The sequence below is a fragment of the Rhinopithecus bieti genome, unplaced genomic scaffold (genome assembly GCF_001698545.2).
Source record: "Rhinopithecus bieti isolate Rb0 unplaced genomic scaffold, ASM169854v2 scaffold_10712, whole genome shotgun sequence".
Lineage (NCBI taxonomy): Eukaryota > Metazoa > Chordata > Mammalia > Primates > Cercopithecidae > Rhinopithecus > Rhinopithecus bieti.
Genome location: NW_016806920.1, coordinates 2,936,678 through 2,942,898, shown reverse-complemented (window position 1 = coordinate 2,942,898; position 6,221 = coordinate 2,936,678). Strand labels below are relative to the sequence as shown.

Below are 6,221 nucleotides of genomic sequence, written 5' to 3'. Positions count from 1 at the left end.
AAGAGTAATTTTTAATTCAAATTTTGTAAAAACTGGCTGAATATCAGTTAAAACTAATACTTCGTATTTTTTAAAAACAAAACAGAAATAAGATAAACTGAAGTGTTCAAACACTATCTCTAAACGCCAAACTAAATTGACTTTTTGAGACGAAGCTGGTTTGCCTGCCAAGCCTATGATTCTAATTTACTAGTTGATACAGTGAGGCTATTCAGATAAATGCAAAATGAGGCAAATAAGGTTATTTTGGTGAGTGAGAAGACTATGGCTGTTGCTTACTGACTTTGCATCTTACTGAATTTGCATCAGTACTTTTGAACATATGGATATTGTCATTCTTTGCAATATGAAAATTACTGATAGGTGAAAATCTAAGTAATTTCATTTCTCTCAAAGAGGGTTTCTGGAAAATAATGTCAGATTTTCATTTTACTTTATATATTTCATTTTTATAAATGACTAAACAAATGAACTAAAGAAAACTAAAATTGGTTAGGATTGTGTCATTTCTTAATGGTATTTCCTAAAATAACTGTGGAAGCAAGTTTAATGACTGTTACCATACTCTCCTCAGTTGCAGGATGTTTGAGTACCTCCTGGCTGAAAATTTCCACAGATGGAAGAGATATGACTAGCCCAAGGTCACGACTTCTCTCCAAGGAAGGGCCATATCCAGTGAAGGATCAATAAAGGAATTTAAAAGCCTAGACCCCTTGCCTCACAGCAAAACAACTGTGAAAGGCTCTTGAGCACTAGACCTCAGCTTGGGGTCAGCTGACGCTTTTGTAGGAATTCCGTCAGAGATAAACTTCTTCCTTTTACTTTCTTTCCTTTTTTTGTTTGTTTGTTTGTTTTGTTTGTTTTGAGTCTCGTTCTGTCGCCCAGGCTGGAGTGAAGTGACCTGATCTCGGCTTACTACAAGCTCCGCCTCCCAGGTTCACGCCATTTTCCTGCCTCAGCCTCCTGAGTAGCTGGGACTACAGGCGCCGCCCGCCACCACGCCCAGCTAATTTTTTTGTATTTTTAGTACAGACGGGGTTTCACTGTGTTAGCCAGGATGGTGTTGATCTCCTGACCTCGTGATCCACCCGCCTCGCCTCCCAGAGTGCTGGGATTACAGGTGTGAGCCACCGCACCCAGCCGTTTTTTTTGTTGTTGTTTTTTTTAATGTTCCTAGATATTGATCTGAAGGGTAGTCACTAATGCATTTTCTAAATGCAAATCTCCACATCAGAGTCTGTTTTCTTAGGAATCTGACCTATAGAGTTGGCTCCAGAAAGAGTTTGAGGAGGCAGACTCTGAAAGGAGATATTGGAGCTGTTTCACCTTCTGACGGGCTGCAGATGAGGAATCCAGCCGTGATGGTATGTGAAGTGCTGGGAGACCTGACATGCTGCAGTAATGTGATTGTTAAAACTTCACAGGCGGAAGGAAATTCATTGGCAGGTGCAATGTTTCAGGCTGAGAAAATGATTTCAGAAATTATAGAATTGGATGGGGTATATAATATGCTGGAGAAAAACAATGCAAGCCTGAGGTTGATTAATCACCAATGAAACATTAAGTGTGAAAGTCCTGGCAGCAAATAAAGACATTCTCATCTCCCATAATTGAAAGGTTGAAGAAGGTGAGGATGAAGTTCATATTTTAACCTTTACAGGCAGAAGAGGTTGAGAACAGGTTGAATTTTCAATCCTGGAAGGCCTTGATTAGGAAGGAGTGAGATCTTGAAACGTGAGATAGGGACACTCACGTTGATGCATTTGAAACTTAAATTACTAGATTCCACTTAAGTCTTTGACCTTCACTGGTAGCTCACTCCCTTCTATTAAAGGCTAGCACTCCCTGTGCTTAAAGATGATGGAAATGATTGTTTCTTGCAATAAAATACAAACTCTATCAGAATTTATTGCCATCTGCTCTTCTGGCCACCAGTATGTCTCAATACAACCTGACAAGGAAAGTCCTGGGTCTTTTGGAAGAGAAAAAGACCAACCTCAAAGGAGCTACAGATCATATATCAGTATAGAACATATATCAGCAACATATATCAGTAGGCTGCAATAAAGGATGCATGGGATTGGATCCTGAGAGTACTGAATCAAGGAGGATTTATTAAAAAAATAGTTTATTAATATTGGGAAAGTCTTCCATGATGTAAAATTTCACACCCTAACAAAGACCCAGGAAATAATGATATCATGTTATTAGGAGGACTCTCAGCAGCGTGAAGAAAGTGATAGACCATATTATATGCAAGAGAGGTGCCAGAAGTCTTATCAAAAGTAGTAAAAGAAGGGATTCCAAAGGTTCAGAGATACATGCTAGAGGAATATACTGTGTAAGTCACCAGATGACTGTTACACGTGAGATCTCATAGGACACTGGATTTACTGGTGATCTGGAATACAATGATGAGAAATGCACCAATATAATTGAAAAACTCAGTGATGGCCATCTTTTGTAAGCCAGGGAAGATGGTGGAAAATGCTCTCATAGAACTGGGTTCATCGGTAACAAGGGAGATCTCAAAATAATAGAGGCTAAGTGGATATGCTTAACCATCAGCAAGAATGTGTACACAATTGCTGTAATAAGCAGCAAAATCAAAGTGGAAGCCAGGAGACTCTGGCCCACAGAAAGCTATTCAGTTCCTAGGGGTAGGACAACAAAGGTTGTTTATCAATTGTAATAATAAAATATATTTAAGGATGAGTGACCTGGAGAATGAGGGCAGCTATCTCAATAAAATGTCACAATAGTTTCTGGACCTGAGCCAAATCTCAGATCTGGAAATCAGATTTTGACTGGCCAAAAAAGAAGCTAGGTCTTGATAAGGAAGTACTCTGCAATACTATGGCAAGTGTATATGGCAATGACTTCCTCTGTTTTCTTCCAAAGCAACCTATGACCAGACCGGCTTCATGGGCCTATCATTTGCCTCTGCACTCAGAAGCGTTCTGTGCTTGGTTTAGTGCTCTGCTGTGATTATCACGAAATTCTTATTAATTTTTTTCTTTGACTCTGTTTTTTTTATTACCAAATAAATTTATTTCTCAGAGTTCAAAACATTATGTGAGAAGATTTCGTGGCCTAGATAGAGATCCAGCTTCTTATGCCTAAAACTCAAATTCAAAGTGTTTCATTCATGTCCCTGCAAAGGACATAATATCATTCACAGAAAACCAAACACTACATGTTCTCACTCATAAGTGGGAGTTGAACAATAAGAACATATGGGCACAGGGAGGGCAATATCACACAGCGGGGCCTGTCGGGGGGTGGGAGGCAAGGGGAGGGATAACATTAGAAGAAATACCAACTGTAGATGATTGGTTGATGGGTGCCACAAACCACCATGGCATATGTGTACCTATGCAACAAGCGTGCACGTTCTGCACATGTATCCCAGAACTTAAATATAATAAAAAAGAAAAAGAAAAAAATAAGAATTCATATAAGGTAGAGGTTGAAAAAAAAATTCAAAATACTGTGGGTCGAAGTAGTAGATTATGAACATAACCATCCTCACTGCCACTGCTGTAGCGCTTGCCATCAGGATGGAAGGCAACACTGTTGATAGGTCCAAAGTGCCCCTTGACTCTTCTGAACTCTTCTTCAAAGGCCAAATGGAAGAACCTGGACTCAAACTTACCAAACCTGGTGGAGGTTGTGGTTGTATCCATGGCTTCCTGACCACTGCCCAGCACAACACGATCATAGTTGGGGGAGAGGGTAGTTGAGCTGATGAGACGTTCTGTTCAGAAAGGCTTCTGATGTTGAAGAGTTGTAGAGTCAAAAAGCTTGGCTGTGTTGTCTTTGGATGCAGTGACAAACATGGTCATGTCCCTGGATAAATGGATGTCGCTGATCTGCTGGGAGTGCTCCTTAACATTCACCAACACCTCTCCAGGCTTGGCACTATACTGGTTGAGCTCTACACTCTCATGGCCTGCAATGATGCACTCCCCACAGGGCACTAGTGATGTTAGAGTTATTGCAAGGGATCTTCCGGTGGGACTCATTGTTGTCAGTCTGGCTCAGATCCTGCAGATCAAATAAGCTCACAAAGCACTGATAGCTTTTCTGCTTCTCTGTGGATAACATGATGATATTGCCCCCAAAGTCAAAACTGCGGATCCACACAGCTGAATTGTTCTTGAGTAGGGCCAGCTGTTTCCCTGTTTCACAGACCCAGAGATGACAGTTGTTGTCAGCTGAATGGACAAGGACATGCTTGGTGTCCCAGTCAGCATCCACATACCACACAGCTCTGGTATGGCCCATATAGATGCCCAGCCTCTCACCATTCACAGAGTACCATGCATTAACGATAGGTTCCTTGGCCGCGGTGAAGAGGAGGTCTCCTTCACAGTTATACTTCATCTGCCTAATGAACCACTCATGGCCCTACAGTAGGACCAGCTTCATCCCAGCAGTGATGCAAGGAAAGCTCCAACTGATTCTGTGTTTTATATGTCTGATTTAACAAAGACTATGTATGCAAGCAGAGGAGATTGAGTAGGTACCATCTGTGTGCTTTCCGATTCTTGTCATTCCACTTGCACATAGTATCACCCCATGAGCACGGAAATCCAGTGGATCAAGGAAGCATGGGAATTCATTGAGACTGAGTGAGAACAAGTGTGTTGCACTTATGACTACATAATGTGGTCCCGAAGGCCACATTTTCCAGTTGAATCAAAACTTGCTTTAAACACAGAAGGAAGGCAGTTACATTCTAAGAAAAACAATGTCCAGGGAGCCCTTTTATCTCCTTCCTTACTCTTGTTATTTGCCTGCATTTGTCAACCACTTATGCTGAAAATGATGATGTAGAAGAAAAGAGAGCAACTTACGTCCTTTCCTTTAGACATTCCTGACTCATAGTAACCTGAAGGCAGAAACCGTTGGTAGAACGTGTGCATATCAACAAGTAAAATTAAAATGGTTGGGTTTTATGGAGCATCTCAATTTCTGAAAAGAGTGAGGTATATATATATGCATGAGTTAGAAAATAAGAATTATGTCATTTTGGCAATTCTTCATATGAATTAAATGTTCTCATATTTGCTTTTAAAACTAGCATTGCACAATATTAAGGTGAACAGTATTTCACCTTAAATATGAGAACATTTAAAAGAAGTATTTGGGAATACTTCTTTAACCCATATTCTAAGTAATGTAAAAGGCTTCCAGCTTTAAGTAGGACCCAGAGCATAAAAGAAGTCTGCATCAGGTCTAACCTGTGGAACATATAGCTAGAAAGGACACAGCTATGGGTTCATGGGAAGTACCCATAGAATAATCACAACATAGACCCATAGCATTCAGGATTATCTATAGTGAAGAATAATAAACATTTTTGAAAAATAGCTCCTTGTGAGCTATTGAACCTATTAAAAAAGAGAGATACCAGTTAGCCAGAATTGTCCATTAAAAGTTGTATTCTATCAGACACACCAAGTCACAGTACAATGGAAATAATAGATTAGGCATGACTAGAGGCAATAAAAGGGTTATGCAGACATAAGTAGGATGAGCAAGTGGTCCAGACCCCCATGTTTTCTGACTCTCTTGAACCAGCTTTTCCCTCAGTTCATAGCTATAGCCTAATGGGGGATTTTATAACCAGCTGATGGAGGAGAGAAAAGTCAAAATTGGTTTAAGGATAAAATTTGGTTCAGATCAATCTTAATGGGAAGAACTGTAAGTGGTTCTCTCAGTAATCCACTTTGTACGGAAAGAAAAGTAGTTTGAAATAGAATTGTCATCAACCCTAAGGGAGTATCAAATAACATAGTTGCTTAGTCAGGTGCTTAGAAGAAGAAACATTGATAAATCAGAGCTAAAAAGGTCAGAGGCAAAGCCATGTGGAGAAATCTGTAGGCATGGGTATAAAGAACTTTGCAGCAGTCAGCTAGTTGATGTCAGTAGCCTTTGTCATTGGCCATTAATGGAGAAAGTAGCACAGTGACAGATAAAGGCTAACAGCCTGGGGTCTACTCCACAAAGTTAATCAAGCTACTGCTGCTAAAAAATGTCCAACTTGCAAACAACAAAGACTTAAGCTCAGTTCTACCCATGGCACCATCTTTTGAGGGGTCCAACAAGAAGTTTGGTGGCCAGTTGCTTACATTGGACTATTCCAGCCTGGAAGAGACAGTGATTCATCTTTACTAGAATTTACACACATGTATTCAAGGTAAAGTTTGGCCTAA

At 40.3% G+C, this 6,221-nt stretch overlaps 1 pseudogene; it reads right to left on the bottom strand.

Annotated features, from left to right (window-relative positions):
* Nucleotides 1–3,415: 3,415 nt before the first annotated feature.
* On the bottom strand, nucleotides 3,416–4,431 carry LOC108533777 (eukaryotic translation initiation factor 3 subunit I pseudogene; annotated as a pseudogene).
* Between the last annotated feature and the right edge of the window lie 1,790 nt (nucleotides 4,432–6,221).